Source organism: Cibotium barometz, chromosome 46 (assembly GCF_041138505.1).
Source record: "Cibotium barometz isolate CiBa-2024 chromosome 46, ASM4113850v1, whole genome shotgun sequence".
Taxonomy (NCBI): Eukaryota; Viridiplantae; Streptophyta; class Polypodiopsida; order Cyatheales; family Cibotiaceae; genus Cibotium; species Cibotium barometz.
Genome location: NC_141091.1, coordinates 10,507,184 through 10,521,300, shown reverse-complemented (window position 1 = coordinate 10,521,300; position 14,117 = coordinate 10,507,184).

Here is a 14,117-nt window from a genome sequence, read left to right as displayed (position 1 = left end):
AGCAGGGGCGGGCTTCTACGGGATGAGGGTTAGGTTTAGGGCGGTGGCGATTGGAGGGGGCATGAGGCAAGAGGGGGAGGGGGACGGAGGCGGGCAAGGAAAGAGAAGGACGCGGAGGGGTAGGGGAGGCTGGGCAGGAGAGTGGGGAGGGGCTGGGGTTAGGTGGGGGTGGCTTCCCGGGGGAGGGACAGGCAGAGGGACACTGCAGGCACACATGAGCAACACACACACATGTAGCCCCACACACACATCACACACGCATATCCAACGCACTCACATACACATGCATAACACACGCAACAACACACACACATGCAACCCCACACACACATACCCTGCACATGCATGTGCACATCCACAGATACACACATGTAGCATACGCACACAACACACACACACACACACACACGTAGTGCATTCACACAGACACACCCAAAACACACACACACACACCCACCCTTCCCCTATACACACATGCATCACACACACCCACATGCAACATATGTACACACACATGGCATACACACGTACGTCACATGGCACACACACAAAAACAGTATTTTCACTCATGTGCATGCACATACATAAAGATACATGTGTACATGTGTGCACAAAGAGAGTGTCCTAACACATGCATGCACACATATTGATATATAGTCACATTTTTTAACATAGAAATCATACACAGTAAGTGCAGAAATAGTGTGAATGACCTTTAGTTAGGCTTTAATATGGTAGATATAAATAGAAATATATAATCCAATGTATATATACACGGGTACATATATGTATATGTACACACACACACACACATATACGACGTACACTCACATATATATATATATATACATATACTCTTTGACCCACATGTACGCATATATGTGTGCACACAATTAGATATATATAATATAACATTATATATACATACATATGCATATACATATTCTTACACACATGCACGACATACAAACACACATAAAAATGGACACACACAAGCCCTCGAGCATGACATACACACACATAAAGTTTAGTGTTTTCAATAAACTACTCTCCCAACCCATCCTCCGGATGGGAGAGGTTTGGATACCATAGAGTAGGCCTTCAATTTGAAGACCATTTTGGCAGTCATGGAATACTTTGAAGAAAACAATTGGCATACTTGTATATCAAGGCACCATGCTTTGCTTATATATCCATGAAGGGAGATCCTCAAGCACTTTGTTTTCCGATTGGATAGAGCACCAAACTTGACATACAGAGAGAGATGTGCTCTCTTTTATATATAGTAAGAAGTGGCGTGACCTATCTCTGACAGGAAGTAGCCATCTAATGAAACATAAAATTAAAAATAAACTCCTAAGCTTCCACCAAATCTATCCAAATATAACCTCATAAGGATTCCCCCTTGGGTAGATTATCTTCATGCAATGGAGTAAACAGAATGTCTCAATGATCTCATTATCTTCATGCAATGGAGTAAACATAATGTCTCATATAGAAAGGACCATGTTGCCATGCACTTGAAGTAGATAAGCAAATATGCCATGAGTCAGTGACACAATATGAAGGTTAAATAACAAAGAATCACCTACTAAATTGAAAGAACTGACAAAAGTAGACCGATGGTTCATCATGCAAGCTTATCTCTCCCCTATTCTTATCTTTGTGGCTAGTAAGCATAAAAAATAGCTTTTGATTATCGGAAAACAATAAACTATGTGCTTTAATGGTGACTCCTATATGGAAAGAGTCATGAACAACATGAATGTCTGCCAAGATACCAAGGATCACTATCATCTAAAAACACAATTGATAGTTTCACAAGGAAAGGAGAAACCAAAGTGGCCATGTAATTTTGCTTTTGCAAACCAACTGAAGTTAGCAGCACAAGATTTGGCAGCATTAACATCATAAAAATTGTCACGCTATCTTGAAATGTGATGCTAAAACATCAAATCTTACTTTGCAAAGCAGCAATGACCACATAAATTTCTAGCCATATGTACAATGCATACACGCCGTTATCATTTTTTGTTAAAAAAAGGTTCATTAATATGGTTAAGGCCCTTGTGAGTATCCATGTGTGTCACAATGGTAGAATGCCCCATAATTTGTGCCATAGTGTCAAAGGTCTTGAGTCAATCTAGATGAGCACTTTGTAGTAAGTGCCTTGAGCATCTTGTTAAAGATGGCTTTGTGGATATTCAACTCCAGAAGGGTGTATCCACAAGTACGATGGCTTGGGCCACAGAGGCTAAGATTGTCATGGCATATGAGGAGGAAGGTTGGGGGCTACTTGTAAAGAGAGTATGGACTTGTAATAAAGTCAACATGTCGACAAGGTAAACCCAATGGGCTCCCCTCAGGAGGTTTGGTCGTGAGATCAAATATCGTCTAGTGGGCAGCATACGGTACGAAAAGCCACAAACTAGGGTGAAATAGGCGGTGGAGGTAGATAGATACATATCTATTCAATGAATTGTTGACCTGACCTTTTGAGTTGGGGACACAGTGCTAACACTTACTTAGCCAAATTGAGAAAGAATTTGGTATTTAACACTAGTTCTGTAATTGGACACTTAAGTGTCCTCAGACACTAAAGTGTCCTGAAAAGTTCTTGAATTTTTGTGGGCAATCTATTAAGAGTTTTGAAATGCTTAACATCCACAGATGTTCCTCAAGACCCAAAAAATCCTTGAGATTTTTTAAATTGCACTTTTCTTAGCTTTTGTAAGGCAATATTTTAATTTTCTTAGACACGTGGTGATAAAATGCATGATTTTTGCTGTTTTCAAAATAGTAGTAATTTGGACATAACTTTTAGAAGGGACATAGTTTGATCATGAAACTTGGCTTGATGGAAAGCCCATGATGTAAACTAAATCCTGGAATCATCAAACGACAATTATTGGATAAATTTTTGACTCGCTAATATTGAAATGACGTTTTTTATACAGGTGGAGCATGAACTTTTCTCCTTCCATATGCAACATTATTTTTTAGTGGCGTGATTGAGTTTTGATAATACGTGTTACTTTTGCTGATTTTATGCAACTTTTTTGGAAAAAATTCTAGGAAAGGAAAATGATTTTTTTGGTGAACTTCTACCTCCTTGGACTGATGTATGCTATCAAAATATCTTGGAAAAAATGCTATTGATATCATTGGATTTTTTTTTTGAGAGAATGATGCTTGCATATTTGGAAAAATCCTGAAAAATGTTCATTTTCAAGACATATGCTACTTTGTTGCTTATGTACTTCCAAATAAAAAGGCATTTTATATGTTTAGCATTTTTTACATAAGCATAGGGTTATGTTCTACATGCCCAATGAAGCATTTTGGTTTTTAAAGCCTACATTAGGAGTTTGATTTTTTTTTTGCAACCCCCAAAAAAGGACACTTAAGTGTCCTGTTTTGGTACCAAACTAGTGTTAAGATAGACGGGATAAGTGGCAAAGTCCAACTTTACCAAAAGAAATAAGAGAATTCATTTGTACAAATTTGTGTTTTGTAATATATTTATGAAGTACGAAAAAGAGCGGTTATTTTTTGTTGTCATCGGTTACCATTTTGTAGTATATTGCCACCTATGGGTAGGTAGTGCATTGCCACTGCCATGGGGGAGGTAACAAAGATTTATTATACTCCAGACTTCATATTAGTACTGAACACAAATTGTATATTGTGTTATTCATGTCAAAGCAGTCTCAAAGTACAGAGATTGATTTTGTTTGTCTATTAGTGTAAGGTGTATTGGAGGCATACCTAATCCACATATCATAGTATATGCATATATAGAGTGGGTAAGTGATAAAGATTTTCTCATTTATTGCTTTATGGTACATCATTTCCCATAATTGAAATGGTTTACGATATTGTTTCACATAGTAGAGGTGTCTAGTGAGACCACACTTGTAGAGGTGTGTATGTATGGTGCTATTAGCTTTTGGATGTGACCATAGATAGCCCATAAACATGTCTGTTAGAGACATGGTTGGTCGTAGAGACATAGATATGTATTTCCAAGAAATCAAAGTGGTTGTAGGAGTAGACATGTGGATAGGCATGTATCTACTCGTGGGCTCGGAGTCGTACTATCATTGGTGCACGTTACTCTTGATTTTCTAGTAGAGCGTAGACACTCTACATCACATAGATGTTGTCTATGTGGAAATCATCTTCGTTGCAAAATGTTTAAACTATTCTTGGAAAAACGCAAGAACTTTTGGAGAGAGAAAAATGTATCTTTCCTTAAACTATGTGTAAGGTCAATTGAACTTTACCACATTATAGAACAATTTGCTAAAGACTTGTAACAGTTGCACAAATTTGTTAAATTAAAGTCCATGTGGTTTCTAAACACAAGAAAAAAACATCTTTGATGTCGTAGAACATGAGAAGGAATTCCTTGAATGTTGGAGTATATTCATTATGAGGTTCTTGAGGATTTAAGAACTTCTGGCGTATACTAAAGGCATGATGTTATTTGATGCCTTAGTAGCAATTTGTGTTTTATTGATATCTTTCATAATTGCAAGTGGCAACTATGGTTTGGTGTTCCACATGAAACCCGAGTGTTGCATATTTCCTTGGTCATAGTACTTAATGAAAATATGTGCTATTTGTCTTTCTTTCCTTGTCGTAGCACTTAGGTAAGTTACAGGCGTAGATGATCATATGGTCTACACAACATAGACATTTGTTTATAAATTTCTGAACCATCTTTCGCGAGACTATTATAGGCTACCACACCTCCAAGAGGGAACTCAATGCATTCACCTAAAGAACAATAGAACACAATTGTTGTAGGGCACTTACCAATGCTTTGAACTTGAGTCCCTTGAGGCCTCCAAGCTCACTTCTTAAGCTCCAAACCTCCAAGCTCCACCTCCATGCTGTCACTGTAGTGTCGCTCGCACCGTCGCATAAGGCAATCACTCTCTCACTCTCCCACACAGGCATGAAACATACAAGCATAGAAGAGGCACAAATGCTAGAATGCTCTCTCTCAATCTCTCTCAAGACACAAAGAAGAGCTCTCAATAGCACAAAGGGGGATTGTGTCTTTTCATTATGAGAAAATGCCTTATATATATTTGGCCCTTATTCACACTTGGGCACCCAAAACTTACTTAACTAAGGCCTTGGGTGGCCAATATCTCATAATGTACAACTTTTATAGTGCCTTTACATGACACTAATTAATGTCCTCAATTGGAGGAGCATACTTGTTAATCCAAAATGGGATTAACATCCCCCCTACTTGATGTAGGTTCTGTCCCTAGAACTTGTTACCGAGGTCAAAAGACCTGATCACCAAACTAGTGATGATAAAAGTTGTGGCATAATTGAAGCTTTTTAAGGGTTCTTTTGAATGCTAAGTGTGATCTTCAGAACCCTGTGTCCACCATGTCCTCAAATGTGACATGCATGTAGGCAAGAAGATATCTTAGGCGATGATAGTACAACATCATGCCCCTCCGTTGTCAGATGGACCTTGATTCATGTCGAATTGCAGTTGCAATTGTTCAGCTTCATATCCATCATATGGTTCCTTGGGTTGATCAATCTGGACCACGAGCAATTTTAAGAATCTAACACTGGCCACTATTGCTTAGTTCGGGATACGGCGCCATGCCTGTATTCAAGTCAGCATCTGTTTTCTTTGCTCCCTTATGTCTGTAAATATTGCTGGCATGAAGATTGGGAAATTATAACAGACATACGAGTCGCTCTCCGTGGTCTCAAAACTCCAGCGGAGTCCATCTTCTCTTTAGTGGCATGTACAAGGGGTCAACTTGTTGAGTTGGTGGCGCACATATATATACATGGCTATATTCTGGAATTGTTAGGAATTCCTTTCTCCAGTCTGGCTGTATTCCAAAATTTGCTAACTTGGGGTGTGCATCATCTGTGATGATTGTTGCATAGCCCCCTCATGTGTGGACTGGGTGAGCTTTCCTCCACCCGCGGAGGCAACAATTGATCATAAATGTAACCACTCGGATTTTCAGTAGGTTGACCAATTGTGGATTGGCTAATTTAGTCTGTCGTGCCACATTAGACCACAAGGTACCCTCTCTAGCCAAAGGTAGTAGTTCTTCTAAATCTGGGTGAGGTGCATGTAGAGGGTATGGTACATAATGTTGTTTTGTTGGCATGACATCGGCGTAGGCCTTTGGTAGAATCCTTCGAGTTGGCTCAAATGGTGTTATTTGCATTAACACCTTGAACATTAGCTTTGGCTTTAGTAGAGGGTTGCCAGCTCAAATGAAGGCTTCATACTCTGCACTAGACAATGACTCCAAAATGGTATCATTAGTAAAAGCTTCAATATTGTCTTGGGGGAGAGTATGTCGTACCTCTTGAGTTTGCCATGGGGGAGATGGGTCAGGTGCCGGTATCTCCTCGGGGGCGAGAGGGTTAGTGGGAAAAATCTATATATTGAGGAGTGATAGTAGAAAAATGGCAGTCGGCTTAAGACTTGTTATTAGGCGGTGCATTAGGATATGGATTAAGTAGTCAGGTCTAATTTTTTGACACTATTGTCTAGGATTTCAGAGTTTTGAAGTACCTGACACCAACTACGAAGGTTTAACACAATAGGGTGCAATGGATAAAAGTAAATTTCATGTGGATTAGCTAATACTACATCTCCTCGTAAAATTCCCATAATGATAGTGGGATCAACATCATGCTCAATATTTTGCTTAATGAGGGTTGGTTCACCTAGGCTTAGGTCCTCAGATAGATTTATATCATATTGAAGCAATGAGAGGGTTAGTGTAGACAAAAATAGAGAGAGTTTGAGGAGGGGCCCGAGGAGTTACTGGCGAGGCCCACCTTCTCGAGCTTGTCCTTTACTTCTACCTCTTCCAAAATCTGGAGGCACTCCAGGTTGTGGTATTGCAGTGCCACCTTTCCATGTGCCGTATGTATCTCCTTGCAGATGATGGCACCATGGAAGGCTTGGGCGTATGGGCCCAGGTAGTTCATCTTGGGTCCCTATGTTGGCCTCTTCTTCTAGCTCACCAGGGAGCCTATAGCACACTGGCCTGTTACCACGGGGGTCTCTACGGCTTCTGGGTCTGAGGTCGACAAAAAAGATCAGTCTATAGAGTGGTGGGGAATGTACCACTCCTTGTTGTTGTTGTTAAAAAAAATACATGGCAAGAAGGTTAATTGTAATGAGAAGAGTGTTAGTGGTGTGAGCAATAAACAAGGTGTGCGAGTTGCAATATTGAAGAGATCAAATTATGTAACGTGAAGGTGCAGGTGTTCAAAACCGTGAAAGTGCAAGTCGTGATTGAGGAGAAATCTCGTGAGTCGGGGAAAACCCGTGAGATGGATTTCCGTGAGAAGGAAATCCACCATGAGATGGATTTTCCGTGAGACGGAAATCCATGAGAGTTAATAGCGTGAGACGGATTTCCATGAGTTGGAAATCCATGAGACGGAAATCCATGAGAGTTAATAGTGTGAGACAGATTTTTGTGAGACGGAAATCTGTGAGAAGGATTTTCGTGAGATGGAAATCCGTGATAGTTAATAGCATGAGACGGATTTCCGTGAGACAAAAATCCCCGAGAGGTAATAGCGTGAGATGGATTTCCATCCCTGAGAGTTAATAGCATGAGATGGAAATCCATGATAAGGGTTTCCGTGAGACAAAAATCTCTGAGAGTTAATAGCGTGAGATGGATTTCCGTGAGATGGAAATTCGTGAGAGTTAATAGCGTGAAAGTGTAGGTTTTTGGGCATTTACGTGAAACTGCAAGCTTGGTCTCGTGAAGTTTTTTTTTTCTTATAGATTTGATTAGTGCATGATGGGATGAGACCGACTAGCGAAGTTTAGATCGATCCTCACAGAGAAAATAACAAGAAATCATTAGATGAAAATGCAAGACAGTTGTTTGACGTGTAATGATTGTGTGCCGGAGACATTTAATTGATTATGATCAAAGTTTGAAAAGATGAAAAGAAAAGAAAAACAAGGAAGGGTACAAGCTCCCACCTCAATGCGTGAATGTCGATTTAGGAGTCGAAGAAGCGAGGAGGGATGCGATGTAAGAAGATCGATTGCGTTTGAGCACACGATGGAAGACTATTGCAAAATGACAAAAAAGGAAAGATTTTTGAATTTATGGCATAATTGTCGGACTGGGTGGCCATCTTAATGAAGAATGCTATGTGTCATCTTGTTGCAATTGGTCCCTGAAAAGTGATCGTTTCACGGCATGAAGCATTTTGGATTAGTTTACGACGTGAACCTTTTAAGTTTAGTTCACGGTGTGAACCTTTTAAGATTGGTTCATAGTGTGAACCTTTTTGTACCCGTTCACGGCAAGATTAATACCCTCTATTTTTCTTCATGCTCAGACATTCAAACATGCATATAAAGGAGTGAAAGATACCCAGTTTTACCTTGTATCCATTTTGACTAATGGATGCCTTCATCTTTTATTGCCATACATGGGAACCAAGGTGACACCTTGGCACTTCTGGGTAGGTGTTGTTGCAGGCGTTTTAGCTCCGTGTGGGAGTGTTTGATTCTTCCCTCCACCTAACTGAGAATAGTTTTTCTACTGAGTCCTATGGATTGGGACTTGTATCAGTGTCCATTTGCTGAACTCCTTTTTTTCTCCCTTCAAGGTCCTTGTCCAACTCCTTGATCGAGGTGGTTACTGGTATTGTTTTGGCTATATTTAACCCATCTTGTTGAGTTGGATTTTTTCTCCACACTAGTGTTTGTGCATTTTGAGCATTGGCTTTAGTTGGGAGTTGGTTCCGTGCATGCTTTTACTACCCTTTCCTTTGTATTTAGAGGTGTTTGGGGTTTGGGCACCAATACTGTTGTATTGCCTTGGTAGTAACCTTGTGCCATAAGCAAATCCTTTCGGCGGACCCATTTCTTACGAATGCCTTGTGGAGTGTTGATTTGTCTGGAGTATCGCCAACTTGCTTCTGAAATCCATTTCTGATTTTTGACTCCCTTTTGAACCCTTCTTATTGTTTCCTCATTAACCTCCTTCTCCTTCTTATGGGATTGGTTTCTAATTTGAACCTTGGGCACCTATTGCCATGTACCTTGTGACTTAGGCTACAATGCTTTTTGCATAGAGATTACGAAATTGCTGCCTTTTTTCTTCATGAGTTGATGTCACCATGTGCACCACACATATTTTGGAAGGAATCCATCCTATCACACCATGACCTCATAGGATGCGCCCGAAGAATAATAATCATGATCATCATCTACTATGTAGCCATCCATATCAACATCATCAACATGGCTACACATCATCCATCCATGTTGAAACTCATCATAAGTCATGCCTTCGGTGAACTCATAAGGCAATCTCACCCATATCCTAAAACATCTCCATGATGCATCAAAATCCATGGTATCAATCCAGTCTCAAATGACCTGTTCTTTCTAAGTAATTCGAACGCTAAACATAAATGCTCTACGTGTTCTTTTCTTGAATTACTGTAAACAAGTACCTTATCTAGGAAAACTACTATGAATTTTCCTAAGTATGGATGTAAAAGTTATCCACCAGTGTCATAAATATTGTTGGCACATTGGTCAAACCAAAGGCATGAACAAAAAATCATAATGCCTTAATCGGGTTCTAAATGCGATCTTGGGAACATCCTGATCCCTGATCTTGACTTAGTGGTAGCCCAACCTAAGGTCAAATATTAAAAAAATAATGTGCACCATCAAACAACTTGTCGATGTGGGGCATTGGATACTTATTCTTCTTAATTATAATATAATTAGAGAACACTAATCTATGCACACACGTAGAATCATCTTTCTTTTTTACCAAAAGAATGGGTGAAGCACATGACAAAGAACTAGGTTTTATGAAACCTTTTCTCGCATAATTGGTTAATTGTCACTCCACCTCTTGTGCTTCAAAGTGGCTAAGTCTATAAGTAGGCTTGCTTATAAATTTGGAACCTAGTAGAATATCAATGGAATGGTCTACCTCCCTAGATAGTGGGACACCATCCAACAAAACTTTAGGAAAAACATCATGATACTCTCGTAATAAAGAATTTAAAGCATTTACATACTTACCACTTTTTACTATCTCGTTTTTAGCCTTGGATTTTTTAAAGTTTTTCTCACATGTAGAAAAATAAGGTTCACAAAATAGGTGTGTCATCCAAGGCCATTTACATTCTACGAAAACATTATTCACTTTTGTTTCATTTACAGAAACAAAATTATGCACAAGGTTACAAATGTATACCTACTAAATCTCATTGAGCTCGTAGACACGACACAACTCCATGGACGATATCAAAGGTGTAGCTGGCACATCATGCTCACCACACAAAGTAATGCACCTACCCTCATGCATGAACTCTGGGTTGTTGCCTTGGTAACTGACACAGGGTAGGGCCTAGGTTATACAACCACTCCCTACTTCTAGAGAGACATCTGCCCTTGCTAAGTGCATGACCTAGAAATCAAGTGTAGCCTTGTACCTCTACATAGCAAGTGGAATTCCCAAAACCATTGTGTCTCAAATGGTTTTCTCATATAACCATTAGCAAGTGAAATTGTGTCTTAAGATCACTCTTGGTCTCCAGCAGTTTCAACTTTTTGAATAACGAGTAGTTAAGAAGTTGTGCGTGGTTCCATCGTCAATCATAATTTTGACTCTACAATCACTAATCCTGCCATATAAATGAACCAAATCATGTGGCGGCCTGAAAGATGGCACATAGCCTATAAAAGGAGTTTGATTTTTTTGCGAGCTTTATTTGGTGAGCTTTTTGGAGATAAGATAGTTTTATGCAAGCTTGTAAGAAAAATGATACATTTAGGTGAGCTTTTATATAGTAAGTATTTATGAAAGAGAAATAAATACATTCACATACATACATACATATATACATGCATATTCTCAAACACACCTACCTATCTACCTACCTACCTACCTTCCTAGGAACATATATACATACATATATACACACATTTGTACAATACATACATACATACATGCATACTCCCAAACATATACATGCATGCAAACATACATACTTACATACCTACCTACCTACCTTCCTACGTATAAACACACATTTTATGTCAAAGAAACTTAAATATATGCACAGATATACCTATCTATGTACCTTTCTTCCAATACATACAATTTATGACAAGGATACCTACCTTCCTACCTACCAACCTACCTACCTACCTTCCTAGGAACATATATACATACATATATACATACATACATATATACACACATTTGTACAATACATACATACATACATGCATACTCCCAAACATATACATGCATGCATACGTACATACTTACATACCTACCTACCTACCTTCCTACGTATAAACACACATTTTATGTTAAAGAAACTTAAATATAGGCACAAATATACCTATCTATGTACCTTTCTTCCAATACATACACATTTGTACAATACATACATACATACATGCATACTCCCAAACATATACATGCATGCATACATACATACTTACATACCTACCTACCTACCTTCCTACGTATAAACACACATTTTATGTCAAAGAAACTTAAATATAGGCACAAATATACCTATCTATGTACCTTTCTTCCAATACATACAATTTATGACAAGGATACTTCAACTTTTCATGCATACTCAAAGAAAAGACCAATATTTATTTCAACACAAGTAAAAACACGTATACCCGGTTCATATTTTCTTACAAAAAGATTGAGTTCACATTTCCTTACAAGAAGATATATGGTTGGTACAACTCCTTTACCATAGCGTCGCAAGCTACCTACAATAAGACTTTAGAGTACGTGACAGTATACTCCATCCCAAAGCAAAACAAAAATATTGGGTTCAAATTTTCTTACAAAAAGATTGACTTCACATTTCCTTACAAGCTTAAGTAGGCACAAACATGAGAGGCTTGATTAAAGCTTAAGTATAGGCACAAACATCCTTGCTTCGAGGACGTGATAGTATATTGCCCACATCCTCTGGTGATAATGTCGGTTGATGCATTACCATATCCTCATTCTTATGTAATCCCAAAACTCCCAAGAAGACAAAATAGATATGCTTACATGTAACGTAAGACTTTCCTCTAGATTCTCTTTGCATGAAATCAGGACATGTACACCAAGGTTGTACCTTGATGTGTATAAAATAGTCCTCTCCACTCTCACATGCCAAATGAAAAATAGAGTAGGGGGATGGCTGCATTGCACTCTCATTAAGGACTGTCGTTGTCATGGCCTCGGCACTACCAATCCTCTTTTCTGCTTCATTGGAAATCCAATGCCGCCACTTGGTTGATCTCTTTGTATTTTGTGTAGCATCATGGGCCTCTTGTCACTTTCTTTGTTGCCCGCTGCTTGTGTGGACGTTTCTCCCACCCTTGACACAAAAGGTTCTTCATGAGTAACATCTAACTTGAACCCTGCCTTTACTAATTTCTCTACCTCTTGGCTGGCTATGTTGGTCCCAATATCCACTTTCCACATATCTGGGTATGATGGCTTGTATATTATGCTTGGATCTACATGCCATGTGTGTGAAACATCTGAAGGACAAAACCACATCATTTGAGCCTTTGGCCCTCCTAGACCAGGATGTCGTCGCTCTGAGTAGAAGCTAGGTGCAACAACTCCAATAGAGCTTCCCTATATGTATGAGTTGTACTTAAGTCTTCCATTAATACCTCCCAAACATTTGACTTTTGAGTTCAATGGGGTTCGTCTAATGGCCCACATTGTGCGTCCAACGGCCTATTCCTTTACATGCATTTGTCCTCCGCTCATTGTGCCATAATGTTGTTTAGGCTCTTGATGTCGTCCGACATCTTTGTTTCCTCCAGTCATTGGACTTTTTGGTCCTCCCCTTGAAGCGTGACTTACTGCACTATTTGCTCTAGATCTATCTCCAAAACTTACTCTTCTTACTACTGTTCCCCGGTTTTGACGATGTCTGCTGCTCTGCATGACATAACCTGGACGATGTGAGCATTGGTCTACTTCCGTTGTCCTCACCCTCTTCTGTTGAATAGTCTCCTTATCTCCATGTAGAGGCCTTGATTCCTCATACATAGGAGTATTAGCTACTATTTCATGGACCATGCGAGCCACTTGTGGTGGTGTAAGTTTTGACCTTGCTGCCACCCTGTCCAGCAACTTGCTCAAGCTTGGTCCCTCACCTTTGTGCTTCCCCATCTGATATGCATATTGCTTTGCACTTTGTAGTAAAGTGTTTGCCATATCTGAAATGCACGCATCATACAAGCTAACCTTTTCCTTATATCCTTCACCAGCAAGCCAACTCCCATGTACACTTTCAGATAAGTTTGTTTGAGGGGTTTGTGCTAAATCCACCGAGCTTAAGACCACCTGCACACAAGAGGTTTCATACATGAATTCACAAAATTGACTCCAATGCAAATACATCCATACAACATATCATTTCTCCATAAAATTTCTCACCCTTGACATGAGGTTGCCCCAATGTGCTATATTCGTACTTCCCACCAACTCATCCACATATCCATTACTGATAGTTTTCCCTCATGAACATGTCCATTTCTCCACCACTCACGAATCTCTTACTTTTTAAGAAAGTTGACTCCTTATTGGTTGCCAATCTCCATTCTTCACACAAGTCAATATGGTGTTGTTGTCGACTTTCTACCTTCACGCATTGTTTAGCATGCTTCATCAAACTTTGTTTCCAATGGAATAAGCATGTTCGCTCCCTGTCCTCCATAATGTTGTGCGGACCCCATTTGAAAACGATCCTAACTGCACACCAATTTGACCCTGCTTCATCGGCGGCCATAAACCCATAGAAGTGTGCGCGTGCATAACCGCATTGCTCCATTGTGCTATTCAGCATTTCCCAAAATAGTACTTGGCTTTTTGTATCCTCCTCCTTCATTTCGCATGTGGCAATTGTCAATAGCTCTTGAACACTATAGGATTTTGGAGAGAATTTTTTTCAATCAGCTATCATTCAAGGTAAATGAAAGAAAGGAAAAAATAGAAGTACGTAGTCTCACCTTGGGTCGTAAACATGACAAGCCATTGTTGACCAACTAAAAACTC